Source organism: Pristis pectinata, chromosome 2 (genome assembly GCF_009764475.1).
Source record: "Pristis pectinata isolate sPriPec2 chromosome 2, sPriPec2.1.pri, whole genome shotgun sequence".
Lineage (NCBI taxonomy): Eukaryota > Metazoa > Chordata > Chondrichthyes > Rhinopristiformes > Pristidae > Pristis > Pristis pectinata.
The window spans coordinates 23,153,444-23,178,228 of record NC_067406.1 but is presented as its reverse complement, the minus strand read 5'-3'; the positions used below and the strand labels follow the sequence as shown (position 1 = coordinate 23,178,228).

Below are 24,785 nucleotides of genomic sequence, written 5' to 3'. Positions count from 1 at the left end.
GAAGCTGCCTGACTGCCTAAAGCTGTGAGTGCTCTCCCATCATTATAATCACATTGGCTAAATAGCCTGACAGCCATAAGATATCTATTTGTATGACTGGTATCTGCAGATTGAGACATGCCCAGTTATTTGTACAAATTCTCAGCTGATTCTTCCTGATTAAACCTGTTCTTGACTTCAGAGCAAAGCAGTCATATGTTTATTTCTCATAAGAATTGGACTAAGGGTAGGGAGGAAAAAGAAATGAGAGTGCATCTAATTCTCCTCATTAATATTTTCCTCGTCTCCAAGTGATGACTATGTACAGGAATCTATTCATGAAGTGAGTGGGAAGTGCTTGAACATGGTGTTGGGGGAGGGACAGTACACACCTCACAATTGACCTAGAGCTGGCACCTGGGAGATGATCAACTTGTTCAGATGCTCTGGACTGGTAAAACTCGTTTGAGCCCATGCACTGTCTAATTCTTGCCTGATTTCACATCAAGATCCTACAAGCTTTATAGGACCCTATTCCGATCAGCCAGATCAACTGATTTCTCCTTCAACCGGGCAGTCAACTTGACTAAACGTTGCCTTATCAACTTTATCTCAATATACCTGGGGCTCAGTTAGTCATCAGAGATTGGAGCCTGAGCTCTAACCCAGTCCCACCTATGACATGCCTGAAAGATGGGTGAATTAATGGCCAATGTCTTCCCCGAGGTTTTCTTCCACAGGACTGTACCCTTGACATCCTTTAGGAAATAGGAAAGTGAATCTTCAGAAAACAAGTGTCTGGAGTTGTTTAAAAAAACAATAATCTTATCCGGGCCTTCAGCTTATACTTTAAACCAAAGAGATTGTAATGGAGAGAAAGATGTTCATCATCCAATCTGTAATAAGCACTTGAATCCGAAACTATTGCAGCCTACGCAATGGAGTGTGAAGTAGCTCAGAACAAATTTATTTGACTGTGAGCTTTTTTTTTACTGATGGTGCCATTTTAGACTCTGGTGTGACAACTCGGAATCATTGAGTGGCAGACTATCAATTGATTAACTATCATTCAAGAGGAATCCTACGCCTATTGGTTGGTGCAGTTTATTTGTAAGTAAACGCGGCAAGCTGACCAGGAATGTCGACACGAGACTGCAGATGCTGGAATCTGGAGCAAAAACCAAACTGCTGGAGGAACTCAGCTGGTCAGACAGCGCTGAGTTCCTTCAGCAGTTGTTTTTAACCAGGAATGTCCTATGTTTAACCTTTGTTATGTCATAGTCACAAAGGTACAGCACAGAATGGTATGCCTGCTGATCTCAGCTGGGCAGTGGTGAACAATGGATGAAATCTCTAAACTCATATTTCTCTTAATCTGAAAACTTATCTGAATTAATGAAGCAAATTGCTCCACCAACCAAGAATGGTCAGAACTGCAAGGCAAAGGACTGGATCATCCAGGTGGATGCTTGCCTGAGACTGTGGTAGTTTGCAGCCGGAGCATGTGCTGCTGGCTGCCCGACAACAAGGTTGCTGAGCCCTTGACTGAATTCACAGGCAGGTTGCACCATGCACTCCATCCCACTCAGCATCCACCAGCATGCAGTGAGAGAAGTCACTTGAACAGCCCTTCCAGATGCTGATGACATCACTTCCATTGCTTCACAGGTGATTAACATGCAATCCCTTGGTACATACATACAAACATATGAATTAGAAGCAAGAATAAAACCACTTGGCCCCTCAAGCCTGTTCCGCCATTTCTAAGATCATGGCTTATCTGATTGTAACCTCAACTCTGCATTCCTGTCAATCTGCAGTAACCATTCAACCTGTTGCTTATCAAGAACCTTTCTACCTCTTCCTTAAAAATACTCAAAGCCCCTGCCCTTTGAGGAAGAGACGAGAAACAAATTCCTCATCTCTGTCTTAAATGGATGACCGCCCCCCCTTCCTTATTTTTAAGCAGTAACCCCCAACTCTAGGTTCTCCCATAAAAGGAAATGTGCTCTCCACATTGTTCCCATTAAAACCCCTTTGGATATTTTATGTTTTAAACACATCCCCTCTGACTCTTCTAAACTCTAGCAGACGTAGCCTGTCCAAATATTCCTTCTTATGACAACCCACTCATTCCAGGTATTAAAGTAAATCTTTTCTGAACTGATTTCCAATGGATTAACATCCTACCTTAAGTAAGGAGACCAATACTATGCGCAGTAGTCTCGAGGAGGTCTCAACAATGCCTGTATAACTGAAGTATAATCTCCCTTCAATTTCTAACAATAAAAAATAACATTAGTTTTTCTAATTACTTGCTGCACCTGCTTACCAGCCTGCTGCAAACCATGCACTAGGACACCCAGATCCCTCAGCTCCTCATTGTTCTGCAATCTCTCACCATTTGGACAATTTGCTTCTTTTTTATATTTCCTGCCAAAATGGACAATCTGTGTTTTCCCACGTTATACTCCATTTGCCAGATCTTTGCCCGCTTGCATAACCTATTGAAACCTCTTTGTGGCCTCTTCATGTTCTCTTCACAACTTACTTTCCTAAGTACCTATGCATCATCAGCAAATTTAGTAACCATATCTCTGCGCCTTCATCCAAGTCACTTATACAAATTGTACAAAGCTGAGGTTGCAGCCTGATTGCTGTAGCACTCCACTCATTACATCTTGTCAACCATGAAACAAGCTATTTGTTTGCCCCCTTTTTTCTCTTTCCTCATCTGTCTCTATCTATCACCCACCAGTCACTGTCTCCTGACAACGCCTCTCCCCCATCTGGCTCCATTTGCCCATCATCTCCCTCCTCACCTATCACCTATCACCTATCACCTGCCAGCGCCTGTCGCACCACTCCCTCTCATTTCTGTATACTGGTTATCTCCCCTCTACACTCTCAGTCCTGACGCAGGATCTCAATCCAAAGCATTGACTATCGCTTTGTCTCCACAGATGTTGTCTGACCTGCTGAGTTCCTTCAGCAGTTTGTTTCTTATGCTCTAGATTCCACCATTTGCAGTCTCGTGTCTCCTGTCAACAACCTATTTATACCTACTCTCTGTTTCCTGTTAACCAGCCAATCTACTATCCATGCTAATATGTCATCTTCTACACCGTGAGCTTTTACTTTCTGTAATAGCCATAGGAGCAGCACTTTATCAAACATCTTCTGGAAATCTACGTGTAGTACTGCCCTCTAGTTGGCTCCAGAGTAATCTGCTCTCAGATACCGTTCCAGAAACACTCGATGAATCCTCATCCTAGCTATCCTTGCCCATCCGATCTTTCCAGTCTTCATGTAGATTAAGATCCCCTACAATTATTGTCATCCCTTTCTGACCAGCTAAACTTACATCTTGGAGCAAAAAACTGCAGATCCTTGGAAACCTGAAACAAAAACAGAGTATAATGGAAATTCTCAACAGGTCAGAAAGCATCCATGGAGCAAGAACTTTCTACTTGGATCTCTCAAATCAAGGATTCTTCATTAGAAATGGAAAAGTGATAAATCAAGTGTATTTTAAGTTGCAGAGAGGGAGAGGGGTGGAGGGAGCAAAGGGAATGTATTGGTATTGGTATTGGTTTATTATTGTCACTTGTACCAAGGTACAGTGAAAAACTTGTCTTACGTACTGATCGTACAGGTCAATTCATTACACAGTGCGGTTACATTGAGTTAGTACAGAGCGCATTGATGTAGTACAGGTAAAAACAATAACAGTACAGAGTAAAGTGTCACAGCTACAGAGAAAGTGCAGTGCAATAAGGTGCAAGGTCACAACAAGGTAGGTCGTGAGGTCATGAGGTCATAGGTCATAGTCCATCTCATTGTATAAGGGAATCGTTCAATAGTCTTATCACAGTGGGGTAGAAGCTGTCCTTAAGTCTGGTGGTACGTGCCCTCAGGCTCCTGTATCTTCTACCCGATGGAAGAGGAGAGAAGAGAGAATGTCCCGGGTGGGTGGGGTCTTTGATTATGCTGGCTGTTTCACCAAGACAACGAGAGGTAAAGACAGAGTCCAAGGAGGGGAGACTGGTGTCCGTAATGCGCTGGGCTGTGTCCACAACTCTCTGCAGCTTCTTGAGGTCTTGGGCAGAGCAGTTGCCGTACCAAGCCGTGATACATCCTGATAGGATGCTTTCTATGGTGCATCTGTAAAAGTTGGTGAAAGTCAAAGGGGACAAGCCAAATTTCTTTAGCCTCCTGAGGAAGTAGAGGCGCTGGTGAGCTTTCTTGGCCATGGCATCCACATGGTTTGTCCAGGACAGCTTGGACAGTTATCAAGGAATGTCTTTGATAAGATGCAGATACATTGTCAGAATTGGAGAGAAAAAATGTTACTTTTATATTGAGAGAAGGTTAGACATGATGGATACAACAAAGACAATATGTATGATAGGATTGCTATGGGGATAAGTTTTAATGGGGCTGTTAGAGGGTGACAGACAATAGTGGTGTGTTGCAAATATCAGGTCAGGGTTTTCGAGTGGAGAAGAGAAAAAAACTGAGTCAATATCACAGATAGATGACTTAGCAAAAACAGTGGGTTTTGCTAAGTCGGTAATAGGCAATTACTGTCATATCAAGGAATCAAGCAATAGCTTTCAGTCTTTAAGACATGGATCACTACAACTAGCCTTGTTGTGGCAAAATAAAAATTAGCTCAGATCCCATGCAGTCATTAGCCCATCTAAAATGTATGCTTGTACTTTGGAAGAGGTCGGGAATTAGTCGTGGCTCTGAATGCTCCAAGGAATGGAAACACTCAGGGTCAAGGTGCTGGCTTGTGACCAGTGCTTGAAGAAGCATACTCCATGAGGATGGGAATGAAGAAGGTTTGGCTGGAGTGCAAATAGGCTGTTTGGGGTGTTTAATGAAATCACTGGGAGTCTATATATTCAAATTTGCCTACTTCCTAAAAGCGTACAAAAATTCACAGGTCACCTTTTCCTTGTATCTCCCTCTCTACCCCTCTATTCTGCCTGTATAAAAATATGCATTGGATGGGGTGGCAGGGGTGGAAGATATAAAATCAAATGGCCACAAAATGAGAGACAAACTCATGACCTCCCAATCTACCTTGTTGAGGCCCTTAAACTTGTCTACTTGCACTATACTTTCTCTGTAACTGTAACAGTATATTCTGCATTCTGTTTTCCTTTTAATTACCTCAATGTATTTATGTATGGCATCATCTGCCTGGATGGCACGTAAACTAAAGCTTTTCACTGTACCTAGGCACATGTGACAATAATAAACCAATAACTAATAACTAGACAATTGAAGGGACCAGTGGGAGAAGAGGCTAAGACTGAGGGGCTGAGTTTGAAAATGCTGAGATCTTCATATTGAAGGTATTGAGACTTGATGGATGGGGATAGTTTTCTCAGATGTTTGGTGGTATCCATGTGAGCCAGCATGTTTCAACAGAGTGAATGAGAATGGACAAAGGCCTGAAGATCAGATTTTTCTGATTAACCTGAAGGGAAATTTAAAAAAAATTGTATGTCTTCTCCTCAGTAAAGATTTTAGTATAAATTAACAGAATAAAACACAGCCTTCTGTATTTGAGAAAATCATCCAGGATCTTCCTAAAAGGTGTAGAAATCTTGACTTTGTTCTTTCACCCCATGAGAAAGACGTGGACGTGGCCTGTGTTGGCCGGTATGCATTTGCAGAGTGGATATCAATGAACAGCACGGGCTTTAACTCTCTCTACTGATATCTGATTTAGTGTAAAATATCGCATTAATACAAGCCCATATTACTTTGTGTGGTCAATTGAAACTGACTGCTCTTAACTCTACTGCTGTGAGGTCAATTTATTGACCCTCACTTAAACTCATATATCACACTTGTTCAGTCTATTACATTCCCTTCTACTTTAGAAGATAGAGCTTATCCCTCTGACATAATGTCACTAATTATATTCAATAATCTTATAAAGTGCTGTCCTCTGTGCAAGAACAACAGCTTTGAATAACTGTAGGACCAGTCTACCAGAATATATGCAGAGTATCACTAAAATCTCTTCAGCATATAGAGATCTTCCTCTTCGAGGTTTCATATGAAAACAGTGTTGAAAACACTTCAAAACCAGCACATTTGCAAAGAATTACCTATGACATTCTGTCAAGCAAATGTGTTATCTACACGAGGAACTACTGATCTTGATGTGGTCTCAAGGCCTCTTTAAAACAAGTTATCTCTGACCCCATTAGGAAAGCATTAGATTAATATCAACCTTTTGCCAGTAAAAAAGAAATGCAAAGCATTATACATCAATCATTCCCACTTCAAAAGAGAATAAAGGACCATCCTGCTGTGTGTAGTAGGTGTTTTTGCTGTGCTTCACAAATTGCTCTCTTTTCATTTCAGTGGAAGGTGGTGTACAAAAATAAAGACGTATTTCTCTTGGAGAGTCTTATAGTCCTGTGTGAGAGGCTGCAAGTGAGCCCATGCAAAGTCTTTGCACACATTTCCAACAGGGTGCTGCCGGGTTCAACAGGCACATAGCTCTTGTGATTTCCATTTCTTCTCTTCACCTCAGTGTCAAAGCTTTTAACATAGAGCCAGTTATTATTTTGGGTGATTTATTAACAGTGAGTTATGAATCATCCTAACTTTTTTCTTAGTGTAAGGTGTTGATTAACAATCCCAAATTGCCCTGGCATCATTCACAGTTCTCCTCTTTAGCACTTCTAGTCACTGCAATGGGAGGCTCAGTTTCCTACTAACCCTGTGAATGCTCTCAGTATATGAGAGCACTTGACTGATCAACGCATGAATATTTTTCCTCAAGGATATCATTTTCTTACGTTTATTGTTGAGTAATTGCTTATAAACCCTGCCAAACTATTGCTCCATGGCATTAAAGAGGTTAACTTCTGAGAAGATGTTCTTTAAAGTAATTATTTATGACTGAATTTAGCTTTGACTTTATTACACTGACTTTATTCTATTTAATTATTGTACCATACTGTCTGTTTCATTATTACATTCAAGTGAATAGCTAATTAAAATAGACTTTAAATTCTATTACAGATTGCATATTAAGATTCAAATTTTAAAAAATCCCTTCCACATACCAACAAAAGACTTTAACCTATATACCACCTTTTAGAATTACTGAATGTCTCAAAGCACTTCAGAATCAATGAAGCATTTGCGAAGTAATGCACAAAGTAATTCATCCAAAGCTTCTAGTGATGTTGATTGAGGGCTAATATTGATCTGGACGCTGGAAGTAACTCACTTGCTGCTCCTTACAATTAGTTTCCTTCTGTATCACCTGTCAAGACAGGTGGGAAATCTCATCTGACAATGCAGCTCTTCCTCAGTACTGGACATTAAAGCTGTACGTTTTTGCTCAAGTTTTTGGAATGGGCAGGGAATTCAGAGCTTCTGGCTCAGAGGCAATACTGAGTCAAGCCGACAACCTGCACTGGTTCATTTTTCTCTAAACGTTGCGCACTCGTGGATAAAAATCCTCCTCTTAGTGAAAGCTGCCAGATTCTGAAAAACCAAAGTAATGAAAACCACAATGGAGCAGCAAATCAAAAAATAATCATTGAACTGCACGAGGCAAAGCAATTCCATCAGAGCATTGAGCCCAAATTGTTATAAAGGATATCAGAATGCATGTTAGCCTAACCAGAACAGGGAGGGAAATGGATGCCACCAAACACATACAAGTTCAACCATATCTGATAAACCTGGCTCTGGGAAATATAGGTTAGTTAGACTAAGCAAAAATGAGGTGGCATGCAGAGGACACCAATGTCAGCCAAATGTCCAGAGTCACTCATGATGTATCTCACAGTGAAAATTGCCTTCGAGGAGATGCAGTAAGAATGACCTGGAGAACTTGGTATTGGTGTCAACATCAGGGAGATTGAGCAGCATAGTACACAGGAGTTGGGGAAGGATGGATCACCTGGAAGGCCTTAAATTGCTTCATCTTTCAAACTAACAGGTCAAGAGGCCTCCTGGTGAAATGAGGTTGCTGCACTATGCTTGAGATCTGTAAATTCAAAGAGAAACAACCTTTGGTCTGCCCATTGCTGGAAGTTGGCCTTTGCTGAGACCAAGTGTTGAAACGTACTCATAATCAGAGAAAGCTCTGGGCATTGGACATGACAGAAGAAGGTGAGTTAGGCCATCGAGGCAACTGGATTCTGTACGAGGTACTCTCAGTGCTGAAAGACCCAACTAGATCATAAAGTTTATTGCTTCCTTCTGATACCCAGGTGACTCAATTAGATCACCATGCAAATGGCTTCCCAGAAGTCAAGTTGATCAATGTGATCAATAAACAAATTTCATTCACGAGGTCAATGAAATCACTAAGGTCTTAAAGTTGTGAGATAGATCAATGCAAAGCCAACGAGTCAAATAAATGTAATCAAGTAATTAGAAAAAGACAATGCTTCCAAATCATGTGGCCTGATTGAACTGCAGAAAAATTAAATGCGATTGAAGGCAATGAAGTTGTTGGATTACTAGGGGAGCGATATAGCTGCAAGGACAAATGCAAAACAACCTAAATAAAATCACACTAACGTCCTTTTCCAACGGCTGGTACTAATGAGCAAATATTGTGATCATGGCAGTGAACATTACACATCTTCTACTTGAATAAGTAATGAGAGTGTCTGACCCTTCCAGACCTTTTGGATGAAGCTCACAATTTATGCACTACTCCTAGACGGGTAAGCAGAATGAACACCCTGATGAAGGTTCTGCAACCTGAACCATTAACTGTCTTTCTCTTTCCACAGACTCTGCCTGATTCCAGCATATTCTGATTTTATTTTATGTTGAACACCATGGCCGTGAGCTAAGTGAATGGAAAAATCACACTTTCACTCTTGTTCTAATTTAGAAATATTTTAAAATTGAAATAAACTCTTGTTATGCAGGATTATAGGAGCACTGGTGCCAAACTGTATCTGAATTGTGGTGATGTCCACAGTCCAAGCTCGCGTAAGGAGTGACCATATGGGAACTGGAGTTGCTGCTGACACATACATTGGATTACATTTTAATTAATTTAAACTAATAATTCAACTTGCCTGCTCAAGTAAGCAAATCTCAACTAACGTTTGCTTTGCCAGAAAGCTAATAATTTGTCCATGTAGCTTTTGAGGAGCAGTGCAGCAAGATTTCATACTCATTTATTTTTGATTGTGTTGTCTAATATGACACCATGTCACAGAGGGTCTACGTGGAATCTGGTTTGTAAATGCGCATGAAAGAAACTGCTGCAGTTTCTGGGAATTTGGGATTTTCTGCATCAGTCCAAAATGAAGATATTCTGCTCAGACTGAAAAGCTGAAAACTGCAGATGCTAGAGAAGAAAATTGGTGGTGACTCTTCCTCATGAAGGGTCATTGACCTGAAACATTTTCCTGGGTTCTCTCAGGTGCAGACTGAACAATTTATGATCTTAATTTTTATCTCTCTTTCCCAGTTCTGATGCAGGGTTTCCAACTTGAAGTGATAACTCTGTTTCTCTTTCCACAGATGCTGCCTCATCTGCTGAGTTATTGCTGCATTTTCTATTTTTTTACATCCGTTATCTGCAGTTTTGTGATATCCGGGAAGCTGGAATTTGCACAAACCTGTCTTACAGCTGTTGTCCTTTGGTAAGTATAATATACAACAAGTATTAACATCTAACTTGCCAGAAGCTTGGGATGTACACATATTAATGGCAATTGTAGCTGGCCCACCAAAAGTCTTTAGTATGCATCATCATGGCCTCCTTTTGGGCTGCATGTTGCTGTGATTTAATAAGCTGGGAGCAAAGGAGGCTGGGAAGTGAACTGATAGAAGAATATCGTAGAGTAGATAGCCAAAATTTTTTTCCCGTGGTAGGGATATCAAAAGCCAAAGGGCATAGGTCTAAGGTGAGAAATAGGAGTAGGGGATAGATGGGGCGGAGTTTGTTAGGTGTGTCCAGAAAGGATTCCTGATACAGTATGTGGACAGGCCAACTCGAGGAGAGGCCATACTGGACCTGGTACCAGGCAATGAGCCTGATCAGGTTTCAGATCACTTGGTGGGAGAGCATTTTGGAGATAGTGACCATAACTCTTTGACCTTTACCATAGCCTTGGAGAGGGATAGGAGCAGACGGTATGGGAAAGTATTTAACTGGGGGAGGGGGAGTTATGATGCTATTAAGCAGGAACCTGGGAGCGTAAATTGGGAGCAGATGTTCTTGGGGAAGGTCACAGCAGAAATGTGGAGGTTGTTTCGGGAGTAACTTGCATGGGGATCTGGTAGGTTTGTCCCATTGAGGCAGGGTAAGGATGGTAGAGTGAAGGAACCGTGGTTGACTAGGGACATAGAATATCTTGTCAAGAGGAAGAAAGAAGCTTACCTGAGGTTTAGAAAGCATGGATCAGACAGGGCTCTGGACAGTTACAAGGTAGCCAGGAGGGAGCTTAAGAATGGACTTAGGAAAGCTAGAAGGGGGCATGAGAAGGCCTTGGCGAGTAGGATTAAGGAAAACTCCAATGCATTCTACACGTATGTGAATAATAGGAGGATGACTAGAGTGAAGGTAGGACCAATCAGGGATAAAAGAGGAAACATGTACCTGGAATCAAAATAGGTAGGGGAGGTCCTTAATGAATACTTTACTTGAGTATTCATAGTGAGAGAGACCTTGATGTTTGTGAGGATGGCGTACGACAGGCTGATACGCTGGGGCATATCAACGTGAGGAAAGAGGATGTGCCGGAACTTTTGGAAAAATATGAGGATAGATAAGTCAACGGGGCCGGACAGGATACTGGATATCCAATGTTATTATGGGAAGTGAGGGAAGAGATTGCTGCACCTTTGGTGATGCCCTTTGCGTCCTCACTGGCCAGAGGAGTAGTGCCAGCTGATTGGAGGGTAGCAAATGTTGTTCCTTTGTTTAAGAAAGGGAGTAGGGATAACCCTGGGAATTACAGACCAGTGAGTCTTACTTCAATGGTGGGCAAATTACTGGAGAAGATTCTTAGATTCAGGATTTATGGGCATTTGAAGAAGCATAGGCTGATTAGGGACAGTCAGCATGGCTCTGTGAGGGGCAGGTCGTGCCTCACGAGCCTGATTGAATTCTTTGAGGATGTGACAAAGCACATTGATGAAGGTAGAGCAGTGGATGTGATGTACATGGATTTTAGTAAGGCATTTGATAAAGTTCCTCATGGAAGGATCATTCAGAAAGTCAGGAGGCATGGGATCCAGGGAAACTTGGCTGTGTGGATTCAGAATTGGCTCACTGATAGAAGACAGAGGGTGGTGGTAGATGGATAGTATTCTGCCTGGAGGTCGGTGACCAGTGGTGTTCCGCAGGGATCTGTTCTGGGACCCCTGCTCTTTGTGATTATTATAAATGACTTGGATGAGGATGTGGAAGGGTGGGTTAGTAAGTTTTCTGATGATACAAAGGTTGGTGGTGTTGTGGATAGTGTAAAAGGTTGCTGTAGATTACAACAGGATAGTGATAGAATGCTGACCTGGACTGAGAAGTGGCAGATGGAGTTCAACCCCGAAAAGTATGAAGTGATACACTTCAGGAGATTGAATTTGAAGGCAGAATACAAGGCTAATTGCAGGACCCTTAGCAGTGTGGAGGAACAGAGGGATCTTGAGGTCCATGCCCATAGACCCCTCAAGGTTACCCCGCAGGTCATTAGGGTGTATGGTCTGTTGGCCTTCATTAGTCGGGGTATTGAGTTCAAGAGCCACGAGGTAATGTTGCAGCTCTATAGAACTCTGGTTAGATCACACTTGGAGTATTGTGTTCCGTTCTGGTCGCCTCATTATAGGAAGGATGTGGAAGCTTTAGAGAGGGTGCAGGGGAGATTTACCAGGATGCTGCCTGGATTGGAGAGCATGTCTTATGAGGATAGGTTGAGCGAGCTAGGCCTTTTCTCTTTGGAGAGAAGGAGGATGAGAGGTGACTTAATAGAGGTGTATAAGATGATAAGAGGCATAGATCCAGTGGACAGTCAGAGACTTTTTTCCAGGGCAGAAATGGCTAACATGAAGGGCATAATTTTAAGGTGGGTGGAGGAAGGTATAAGGGGGCTGTCAGAGGTAAGTTTTTTTACACAGAGAGGGGTGGGTGCATGGAACACACTGTCGGCAGAGGTTGTTGGGGCAGATACATTAGGGACATTTAAGAGACTCTTAGATAGCCATATGAATGATGGAGAAATGGAGGGCTATACGGGAGGGAAGGGTTAGATAGATCTTAGAGCAGGATAAAATGTCAGTACAACATTGTGGGCTGAAGGGCCTGTACTGTGCTGTAATGTTCTATGTTTAAAGGGAGTCTTAGGGGTAAGTCTTTTGCACAGAGAGCAGATGATATCTGGAACGTGCTGCCAGAGGAGATGGTGGAATCAGATGTAATTACTATGTTTAAGAGGCATTTAGTTGGACACAAATAGTCAAGGCATAGAAGGATACAGTCCTAATGCAGGCAAATGGGATGCAGATCAAAACATTTGGCATGGACATGGTGGGCTGCAAGGCCCGTTTCTGTGCTGTGTGACTCAATGATTCTATGAACTGAATTCAGACAAGCGATTGAGGCTGGATTTCTTTCATTCGTACTTCTCAGAGACAGAAGGGTAGAAAGTCCATAGAGCTAAGTTTCCAAAGTGAAGCACACACAAGGCTGTATAGCATGTTTAGTGCAGACAACCCAGGACGAATTTCTACTTAAGAGACTTTACATCAACCTTTGGGAGAATGCCTCATTAGACTTTTAAAGGTAAAGTCATGACGATCTGATGATCATTGAGGTAATGGATTTAAAATGAGCCAACATGTCCAATTCCAGTTACAGGCAGTCCCCTGGTTATGCAAAGGTTCCATTCCTGAGAAGTGTCCATAAGCTGATTTCTTCATAAGTCAGAAATGTGTTTTCTATAGATACCAATATCATATTGCCCCACATATAAAAAAAAGCAGAAAAACACTGGAAACACTGAGCAGGCCACACCACATGTGTGGAGAGTGGAGCAGAGCTAGTATCCCAGACTGGCAACACCCCACCATGAGAGGTCATCAACCTGACTCCCTAACCCTGCCCCAACCACTAACCACACACACTTGCTGACTTGCTATGAAGCCCACAGCAGTCCCTGACCTCACACCAAAACCATGTAGTTCTGACATAAACTGGAAAGGCTGGTCTTCTGAAATTCAGTGTTGAGCTCCCAGGGCTACTGCATCCAAAGAAGGGAAATGAGATGTTGTTCCCTGAGCTTATAGTGATCTTTGTTGGGACAATATGGTTGGGAGTCTGACAATCAAAGTGACAAGCAATCGGAAATTCAGAATCATACTTTTGAACTGAAAGGAGGTATTCAGCAAAGTGGTCACCCAATCTGTCTATAGTTTCTCCAGTACAGGTTAGACCACGTTGTGAGCATCAAATATAGTACATTATATTGGAAGGGGTGCAAGTGAATTGCTGTGTACCTGGAGGGAGTGTTTGGGTGAAGGATTGTGGCGGTGAAAGGGAATGGTTGGGCCTCTGTTCAAGAAAGAATTGAAGGATCCTGAGGCTTCCCTGGTGTGGGATGGAGATGGAAAGGGACTGGATGTGTCTGATGAAAGTTAACCACAATGCTTGCATTAACTAATGTTGAGCAAACCTCAGCTTCTTGCTTTGTGGGTGTTACCTGTGCCAATTATGGGCCTCAAATGCAAAAAACAATTTTGAGCACATGATGTTGCAATAGGCATTGCACACTGTTCAATATTGCTGCAAGGGCCTGGTGGTCTCTGCCTGAAGGACTTTGATCCATAGGAACGTTATCATAGCAACGTTTAAGAGGCATTTAGACAGGCACACGGACAGGTAGGGAATGGAGGGATATTGACCATGTACAGATGGGATTAGTTAAAACTGGCATCATGGTGGGCTGAAGGGCCTGTTCCTGTGCTGTACTGTTCTATGTTCTAACCTGCAGATGTATGCTACATAGTGACAAAAAATAGGGTCAGGTTTTATATTGATTTAACTCCTGTAGCTCACAGAAATATTGTGCTTTGGGGAGATTTGCCAGAGAGATGAAAGGAAAGCATAAATGACTTCTGATTGAGACAAAATGAGACAACAGTCGATTCATGACGATACTGAGAGAAGGTTTCCCAGAGCCCCATTTAGAGTAAAATACGAAATGGATTTGTATGGTTACATTTGCTGCACATGGTGTATGGAGATGCTCTTCTCCTTGCTCCCAGTTCTCACATAATATTGATCAATATCTTTGAAAGAATATACCCAGGACAAAACAATGGTAAACATTGAAACAGGGTCAGAAACGGTTCAAATTCAAGTTCAAGTTTACTGTTGTCACAGGCATACATACGCAGGGTATAAGTGCCATGAAAACGATCTTTCTTCATCAGCAGCACAGTACATTAAAAGACAAGGACAAACATAAGTTAACATAAACTTAAATTAACATAAATTATATATAACGTACACTGGACCAGAATGGGTGGGTTGTATGTCAGGAAAGGTCGGACAGGCTTGGCTTGCATCCACAGGGTTTAGAAGCATGAGAGGATATGATTAAGGCATTCAGGATCCTGAGGATTTTGGCAGGGTGGGTGTAGAGAGGATGCTTCCTCTTGTGGAAGAATCTAAAACTTAGGAGTCAATGCTTTAAAATAAGGGGTCGCCCATTAAAGAAGAGATGAAGTGAATCTTTTTCCTCTCAGAGGGTTGTGAATCTGAAAATCTATTCCCGAAAGGGTGGGAGAATGGGGGATGGCTGCTGAAAGCAGAGTCTTGGAATATTTTTGCAACATTGATAGATAGATACTTGATAAGCAAGCGGGCGTGAGGTTACCACAGGTTGGTGGGATGATAAGCAAGGGGGTGAAAGGTTACTGCAGGTAAGTGGGAATGCAGAGTAGAGGTTACAGTTAGATTAGCCATGATCTTAATGAGTGGCGGAGCAGGCTTGAGAACCTTAGTGGCCCAGTCCTGCTCCTAATTCACATGTTTATACTTATGTTTGATATTTATGCTTACCGTTGTTGATGTTGGAACTGACTACTCCAGTGCTTTGTTGTACTTAGTTCACTTGACTAACTGTACCATTAGCACTGCCACCCCATCAGAGATCAGTCAGCTTGATATAGATTAGGAATTTGTACCAGGATTGTCCTAGTTTAATTAATCACGGCTTTAAGCAGCAGAGCCACTTCTTGCCACCCAGGGGGCAAGTTGACAGAAAGATGTAGTGCCCCCTTTACTTGAGGCCTAATTAATAGGAAACACACATGTTCCACAGAAAACCAGATGGGTTAGTGAATCACAGTTCTACATTTCACATATTCAATATAAAGTTTTCCACTTTATGTCAAAGGTAGAAACTGTATTATGTTTGTTTGTCAGCAGAAATCATTAGAAGTACATAACAGCTGTGTCAGCAACTGTAAACAGAAAAGTTCGTAAGAGCTTCGCTCTGAAAACATCAGCCCCTCCCTACACTTCACTGTGTGCATGCAGCATTTGGTTTATCCGGAATCTGCTGTTTCCTTTTATCTGCACCTTTTGTCAACTTATTTGCTTGACCTCTCACTCTTTTGTTGTCCATTTTTATGTGCCATGCAATGGCTGTACAACATTGCTATGGTTGTTCCCTTGGTTAAGTGGTTCTACGTTCAATATGGGTTCTCCAAAATTTTCCTTATTCTAAATTTGCAACTCATCAGTTTTTTGAACTAAGTTAAAGATTTTATTCTGAAAGATCACCACCTGAGACACCACCTTTTGCTTTCCATAGATGCTGCCTGACCTGCTGAGTATTTCCTGATTTTCTGTTTTATGAAAAATCTTGGTCGGTTGACCTCTCCAAGTTATTCAGCATATTCTTTCAGTTTGCTGCAGCTATTACAGTTAGGGAATATATTGCTGGTCCTTCATCATTGCTGGATCACAATCCTGGAATCCTGCCCCGGCAATACTGAAGGGAGTATCTTCACCAGAAGGACTACTGCAGTTCAAGAAGGTAGCTCATCACCACCTTCTCAAGGGCAATGAAGGATAGGTACTAAATGTTGACCTTGTCAGTGATATCCTCATTTGCTTACTAAGTAGAGAGAGAAAAACAATTTACTTTAAATATGTGTTCCCTGAGGTCAGTGATAGGCTGGCGATGAGACTTTTTCTCTCTCAATGTATATTCATTTAAAGAAATGCAGCAATGTACTGGTATGTTGTCCATACACATTCTGTCTGAAGTAGAATGGACTCGAAATTTTTACATGGTGATCCTTACAGACACTCAGGAAACGCCAGCTTCCTCTGAACTTGTTGTAACAGGGTTGCATGGATTGGAATGAGAACAAGAATAACATGGATTAAAGGTTTTTTTCATGTGGCACAATGTTTTTGTGCACTGTATGTATGGAAGTCAGCAGGAGTGCACAGAGATGTCAATCAGCATGCAATGCTCAGCTGGATGCCCCTTCTATAAAGTGTGGCATGGGCCAGGCACCTTGAAGCCCGGCTTTAACTGGAGTTGAGGCTTCCTTTTGGTGACAGCTGAAGAAGCCCTGGCTTACCACAGAGTCTGAGGCATCCATCACCTTACACGTTGGTTCCATTTCTCAGTGGTGATTAGAAAAGCCCTATAGATGCTGGCATGTTGGATACAGGTCCCAGGACTCTGACTTGCCATCTCCTGATGCCTTGATGCTTCCTTACCCTTTCCTCCAGTCCTCCCTCCAACATCCCACCCTCCCATGGTTTGCAGCCTGTTGAAGTAACGGCCCTTGTGTGTATTTAGCACTTCTCCAATGAACCTTTACTAGTATGGGTGGTGGAGATCTGCCTTCTTGAACTGCTGCGGTCCTTCTGGTGAATGTACAGTGGAAGCAGCAGGACTTAGACTTGATGATGATAGATTGTGATACATTTCCAAGTCTTGAGGGTGTACAGCTTGGAGGGGAACCTTCAGGTGGTGATGTTCTCATTGAGTCATACAGCATGGAAAAAGGCCCTTTGACCCATTGTTTGCCTGCTGACCATCAAGTGCCTATCCATACTAATCTCATTTTCCAACACTTGGCCCATTGCCCTGACATTTCAAGTGCTCATCTTAATTCTTTTTAAATGTTGTGAGATTACCTGCCACACTGAATCACTGTTCCAGATTTCCAACACTTTCAGGTTGAAAAAAAATCTTCCTCAAGTCCACCCCAAATCTCCTATCATTACCTTAAATATCTGCCTCTAGATATAGACACCTCTGCAAAGGGAAAAATCTATCCACTATCGCCATAGAAGGCAGGGAGTAGTTGTAGATTGAGCATATTCTGCCTGGAGGTTGGTGACCAGTGGTGTTCCACAGCGATTTGTTCTGGGACTTTGTGATTTTTAAAAATGACTTGGACGAGGAAGTGGAAGGGTGGGTTAGTAAGTTTGCAGATGACACAAAGGTTGGTGGTGTTGTGGATAGCGTAGAAGGTTGTCGAGGGTTACAACGGGACACTGATAGGATGCAAAGCTGGGCTAAGAAGTGGCAGATGGCATTCGACCCGGAAAAGTGTGAAATGATTCACTTTGGAAGATCGAATTTGAAGGCAGAATACAAGGTTAATGGCAGGATTTTAGCAGTGAGGAGGACCAGAGGGATCTTGGGGTCCAAATATAAAACCCTGGTTAGACCACACTTAGAATATTGTGTTCCGTTCTGGTCGCCTCATTATAGGAAGAGTGTGGAAGCAGAGGATGCTTCTTGCAATGGATGCAGAGGAGATTTACTGGGACGCTACCTGGATTGGAGAGTGAGCTCGGGCTTTTCTCTTTGGAGCAAAGGAGGATGAGAGGTGTACAAGATGATAAGAAGCATAGATCAAGTGGACAGCCAGAGACCTTTTCCCAGGGTGGGAATGGCTAACACAAGGGGGCATAATTTTAAAGTGATTGGAGGAAGGTATAGGGGGATATCAAAGGCAAGTTTTGCACACAGAGTGTGGTGTGTGCATGGAATGTGCTGCCAGAGGTGCTGGTAGAGGCAGATACATTAAGGACATTTAAGAGACTCTTAGAAAGGCACATGGATGATAGAAAGATGGAGGGGTATGTGGGAGGGAACGGTTAGATTGATCTTAGAGTAGGTTAGAAGGGCGGCACAACATCTTGAGCCGAAGGGCCTGTACTGTGCTGTAATGTTCTTTGTTCTATCTACCCTAACTATGCCCTTCATAATTCTATATATCTAAGTCCTCCCTCAGCCTTCTCTGCTCCAAGGTAATCAAACCCAGACCTTCAAAATCAGTGCCTCCTCAGAGCTAAAATGCTCCAACCGAGATAACATCCTTATTGATCTCTTCTGCACCCTCTCCAGTGCAGTCACATTCTTCTTACTGAGTGGTGACCGGAACTGCACACAGTATTCCAGCTGTGGCCTAACTAATGTTCTTATATTCTTTGCCCAGGGTAATGAAGACAAATATCCCATATGCTTCCTAGCCATCTTATGCTGCCTATGCTGCCGTCTTCATGGATCCTTGGACGTATACACCAAGATCCCTTGGTTCCTCAGAACTTCCTAGCATCCTATCATTCATGGTGTTTATCCTAGCCTGTTAGATTTAGCAAAGTGCATTACCTCACATTATTGAGGATTAATTCTCATTTTTCTGCCCATCATATCAACTCATTACTAGCATCCCATGGCTGAAGATTACCAACAACACAACCAACTTTTGTGTCATTTGCAGACTTATTAATTCTACTTCCTAGATTCATATCCAAATAGTTAATATATATAACAAACAGTAAGAGTCCCACCATCAATCCCTGTGATACATTGGTTGCAGGCTTCCAGCGAAAAAAGGGCCCTCATCCAACATTCCCTGTCTCCCATAACTAAGACAATCTCTGACCTGGTTTGCCAAATTGCCAAGGATTCCACAGGTTCCAACCTTTTGGACCAGTCTCCCATTTGGGACCTTGTCAAAAACCTTACAAACTTTTGCTTGTACTTCTCAAAGTTTTGATTACTCTCTTGTATTTGTCCATCTTGTACACAAGGGCTGAACTGAAATGATGCCAAACTAAGCTCCAGAGTTTAGCCCAGAGCCAGGAAGCATCTGAAAAGGATATCTGTGGATATGTGCTTTCCTTTGAGTTGTAAAAGATTAAAACCCACCTTGATTGACTTGATTTATTGACACTCTAAGCTAGTTAGCTGCCTGTCAATGAAAATTTTGAGATGCCATTTTCAATCTTCTCTACATTTTTAAGTCAAACTAATTTCATGACCTGGGAAGAAAATAGTTCCCAATTAAGGGAATTAAAAATGATCAGCTACAACCAGGCAAAAACAAGTTACAGTCTTCTTGCAGAGGAAATCAAGATGTTCTGTTGGGCAGCCCTGCCCTGCACACAGAGGTGACGAGGTGTGTGAGTAGCTTCAAAATTTCCCATATTCTGAGGGGGGGGGGGAAGTCCATGAGTTCATCAGAAACAGGAGATTTGGGTCTGCTGACTTAACTGCTCATCAACGCAGGCGAGTTGGCTGTTGTTAGGAAAGTTCTGACAATAAAGTGAAGTCATTGTGACCATTCCAGCCCCTCACTTCAGCTATAGCCTGGCTTACTTTGGTCTGGTTTACTCGATAAACCCCCTGAAGATTCCAATGGATGGCCTGTTTAATCAGCAGATTTGAACTTCCCGCTCCAAATCATTCGCGACTACACCCAGAATGGATAGACATTTTTATTGGTTATGTACAGCCAGTGAGAGAGATGCCCACTGGTGCCTCCTGATAATTGGCACAGGTCCTACAAGGTTCACTGAAGTCAATGTGTAGGTGTGTGGGAAGGAGGAGAGAAGGTTACAGGCAATTTCAACATGGTAAAGATGTAGGAAGGAGGGTGTGTGTAAAGAGGAGCATCCCTAAAAGTAAGGTGTCTTCAGGAAGACTGGAGAGAAAGTTGTTGAATATCTGTCTGACATTCATTGTTAGGGGCACATACAAGAATTTACAAACATTCACATATCTCGGGGCTTTCACACTATCACCCTGCATTGCAACGGAAGTGAACAGTAACTCTGAAATATCCCTTGCATCAGAATGTCTTGATTCACACGCCATCTCTAACTGGATTAAATTTGCTCACATTAATTAACACAGGCATCGTTTCATGTTCAGGTTTAACCAACAGGAGTGGGTTTATAACACTTTATGAATCATTAAACAGACAGCAAAGGTAAGCAGTTGAAACATCACCGGCAGTATAATCTGACAAGTAGCACTCGCTGACAGAATGTTTATCACACGAGAGTATGTCCTGGCAACAGGACCACGTTACATGGACTGAGGTTAACACATCCAGAAGTTACTTACTGATGATGCCAGCTTTACTGCTGTTCACAGGCAAAACATCCAAAGCACCAGTAGCAAGCTACGTCAGTCATCCTTCACTGTGGAAACGAAAGAAAATTTATGCTAATTGCAATGCAGCACATCACCTACTACCCTGAGGTCACAGGTCAGATACACACCCACCTCACTGAGTGAATCATTAACCACTGGTTGAAGGTTCAGCAAGTCATCTTCCAGATGTCTGCTGAAGTAACCCATGCCTTTCAATGATATAGAACCAGAGTTGCTGAAGGATGCCCTGTGATTCCCCTGGGATGTCTGTAGCTGTGCATATTGGGTGAGGAGAGGATTTGGTTCAGTTGTAATGTTTCCTATGGTTAAACGAACCTTCCATATTAAAGGCTGCCCATCGCTAATTACAAGTTAACCGCAAACAATTCTCTAAGATTAGGCAATGCTTTCAAAAGAGGTGCAAAGATGTAAAAAGTGGTATAGATTTAGATTTAATATTTCTGGTTATGCTTTGCATTTCATGGATAACATAACGTGAAGTGATTTGGCCCAGAAATTTAAAGCATAGTTAGATCTTATCAGATATGTCACAATGGCGAGATAAGATGTCACACAGAACAGAAATCATTCTGAAGTCTTCTTGAGTCAGCTGGGTTTACCAGAATGATGCTCATCATAAGACTTGCATTTCTATAGCTCCTTTAATGACTTCAGGTCATCCTAAAGCACTTCACAGTTAAATGAAATACGTTTGAAATGTGGCCACTGTTGTAGAGGCAGCCAATTTGTGCATAACAAGCTCCCACAAACAGCAATGAGGTAATGCTGTGATTGTCTGTTTTTGTGATGTCGATTGAGGGATAAATATGTTTAAGGACATCAGTGACACTTCCGTTGCTGTTCTTTGAAATAACATCTTTTATGTTTTTTCTGAGAGTTGCAATGTGGATTAGGTTTAAGGACTCAGCCACAAGATGGGATGCTGGAAATAATTAATTTGAGACATCACCAGACACAAATGTTATACCCAAATGGAGGATAAATGGCTTGAAAATCTCCAAACCTCACTACCTCCCCTTGAGAAATAGATGATAAACACTGGATATCTTACCAGCTGACAGCAATAAATGAATGGCAGGTAAAGCTCAGGCAACTGTTAAGTCTTGAAGAAGTAACTATGATGTCCCAAAGTGTCTCAGAGTCCTCCTCAAGAGTCATCACCTGCAGGGCTCTGGACCGAGAGCTTGGAGGTGGGATTAAACTAAAGTCCATTTCTGGCTGGCACGGATACAATAGGTTGACTGGCCTCTTGAACACAGATTTCTATAATCCTATGAATGAAGTACAGCAGTTCATCAAACTCAAGCAAGAAATGACCAGTGAAAGCTGACCAAAGGAGTAAGCAGAGCTCACAGGCCCTTACTTGTGCTCAGCTGGTTCTGGACCATAAAATATAGGAGCAGAATTAAGACATTTGGCTCATCGAGTCTGCTCTGCAAGTGGTTGATAAGTTAAATTAATTGGATTATGTTCTTCCATATTTTCCTCCTTTTCTGGGAGTGGTGATCTGTCATCAGATTATTTGTCCGTGGCTTCTTCTCAGTTTATAAACTTGGTTCATCCAATCCCCATGCTTTCCTTGGTGGTAATCCTTCACTTCTCCTGGGTCCTGGGTTCAAGCAGTACCACAGAGATTTGAGCACATCACTTAGTTGACGCTTCAGTGCAGTATACCGAAAAAAAGATTGGACATTGAATGTACTGAAATCTGGATGAGATAAACTGATGAGGCCAGGACTTCCCTCAGGGCGGATAGAAAAGATCCCTGTTGTCCCAAGAACAGAGGAGTTTTCCCCAGTTTCCTAGTGACTCTTTCATTTCGTGGACTGAAAGAGTTATTCATATTCTTCTTCTTTCTGTACTTAAATTCCAGGTTGAGTTCTCCAAATTATAACACAAACTGCACTTCATTATTTCTGATCAGCTGGGTTATGTCGTGGGTGGTTGATAATTTAAATGAATCAATCCAGTAACAGAACAGTACAGCACAGTACTGTTGTGCCAAACTATATGAACACCTCCTCCATGATCAATCTAACCCTTCTCTCCTGCACAGCCCATAACCCTCCATTTTTCTTACTTCCATGTGCCTATCTAAGAGCCTTTTAAATGTCCCTATTGTATCAGCTTCTACAACCACCCCCGGTAGTGCGTTCCAGGCACCCACCACTCTCTGTGTAAAGAACCTACCTCTGACATCTCCCCTGAACATTCCTCCTTTGACTTTAAATTGATGTCCTCTGGTATTGGCTATTGCTGCCCTGGGGAAAAATTGCTGGCTGTCCACTCTACCTATGCCCCTCGTAATCTTAGACACTTCTATCAAGTCGCCTCTCATCCTGTGTCGCTCCAAAGAGAAAAGCCCTAGCTCACTCAACCTTTCCTCAGAAGACATGTTCTCTAACCCAGACAGCATCCTGGTAAATCTCCTCTGCACCCTCTCTAAAGCTTCCTCATCCTTCCTATAATGAGGTAACCAGAACTGAACACAATACTCTTAAGTGTGGTCTAACCAGAGTTTTATAGAGCTGCAACGTTACCTCATGGCTCTTGAAGGCCAGCGCACCATGTGCCTTCTTAACCATCCTATCAACTTGCATGGCAACTTTGAGGGATCGATGGACTTGGACCACAAGATCCCTCTGTTCCTGCACACTGCTCGGAATCCTGCCATTAACCCTGTACTCTGCCTTCATGTTTGTTCTTCCAAAGTGTATCACTTCACACTTTTCCGGATTAAACTCCATCTGTCACTTCTCCGCTCAACTCTGCAATCTGTCTCTATCCTGTTGTAACCTACAACAACCTTCCACACTATCTACAGCACCTCCAACCTTAGTGTCATCCACAGACTTACTAACCCATACCCCAACTTCCTCATGCAAGTCATTTATAAAAATCACAAAGAGCAGGGGCCCCAGACAGATCCCTGCGGAACACTACTAGTCATTGACCTCCAGGCAGAATACTCTCCATCTAGTGCCACCCTCTGTCTTCTGTGGGCAAGCCAATTCTGAATCCACGCAGCCAATTCTCCATGGATCCCATGCCTCATAACTTTCTGGATGAGCCTACCATGGGGAACCTTGTCAAATGCTATGCTAAAGTCCATATACACCACATCCACTGCTCTACATTCATCTATTTGTTTTGTCACCTCCTCAAAAAACTCAATTGGGCTCGTGAGGCACGACCTGCCCCTCACAAAGCCATGCTGACTATCCCTAATAAGACTATGCTTCTCCCAATGCTCGTAAACCCTATCCCTAAGAATCCTCTCCAATAGCTTGCCCACCACTGACGTAAGACTCACTGGTCTATAATTCCCAGGATTATCCCTATTGCCTTTCTTGAACAAGAGAACAACATTTGCCATCCTCCAATCCTCTGGTATCACTCCTGTGGCCAGGGAGGATGCAAATATCATCATGAATGCTCAAATTCCCTCTCCCTAGTGAACACTGAAGCAAAGTATTCATTAAAGACCTCCCCTACCTCCTCCGCCTCCAGGCATATGTTTCACCCTTTATCCCTCAGCAGTCCTACCCTCACTCTAGTCATCCTCCTGTTCCTCATGTACATGTAGAACTCCTTGGGGTTTTCCTTAATCCTACTCACCAATTTTTGCATCTTTGCAAAATCTGCCTACTTATCTGCTCCTCAGTGTCCTGGTGGCTATCGGGGTGCCTATAGAATACTCCCAATAGAGTGATTGCTCCCTTCCTGCTTCTGACCTCCACCCACACTGACTCAGTAGATGATCCCTCCACGACTTCCTCCCTTTCTGCAGCTGTGACACTATCCCTGATTAGCAATGCCATTCCCCAATCTTTTACCTCCTTCCCTATCCCTTTTGAAACATCTAAACCCTGGAACATCAAGCAACCAATCCTGCCCTTGTGACAGCCAAGTCTCTGTAATGGCCACAACATCAAGACCCTGAGGACACATACCACCAGGCTCAAGGGCAGCTTCTATCCCACAGTGATAAGACTATTGAACAGTTCCCTTATACGATGAGATGGACTCTTGATCTCACAATCTACCTTGTTATGATCTTGCACCTTTTTGTCTACCTGCAATGCAATTCCCTGTAGCTGTGACACTCTACTCTGTATTCTGTTGTTTTTACCCTGTACTACCTCAACGCACTGTGTAATGAATTGATCTGTACGAACTGTATGCAAGACAAGTTAAGATTTCTTCCTTAGTCACACGTACATTGAAACACACAGTGGAAAGCATCTTTTGCGTTTAGTGTTCTGCGGTCAGCCCACAAGTGTCGCCACGCTTTGGGTGCCAACACAGCATGCCCACAACTTCCTAACTTGTACGTCTTTGGAATGT

General features: G+C 42.6%; 1 protein-coding gene across 1 annotated transcript in view; it reads right to left on the bottom strand.

Moving 5' to 3' along the window:
- LOC127579261 (fibroblast growth factor receptor 3-like) overlaps positions 1–20,493 on the bottom strand; it is a 228,644-nt gene extending 208,151 nt beyond the window's left edge. Inside the window, exon 1 of the mRNA XM_052031925.1 lies at positions 20,388–20,493. The gene's annotated coding sequence lies outside the window, so the exon portion shown is untranslated. The remainder of the gene's footprint in view (positions 1–20,387) is intronic.
- Positions 20,494–24,785: the final 4,292 nt, after the last annotated feature.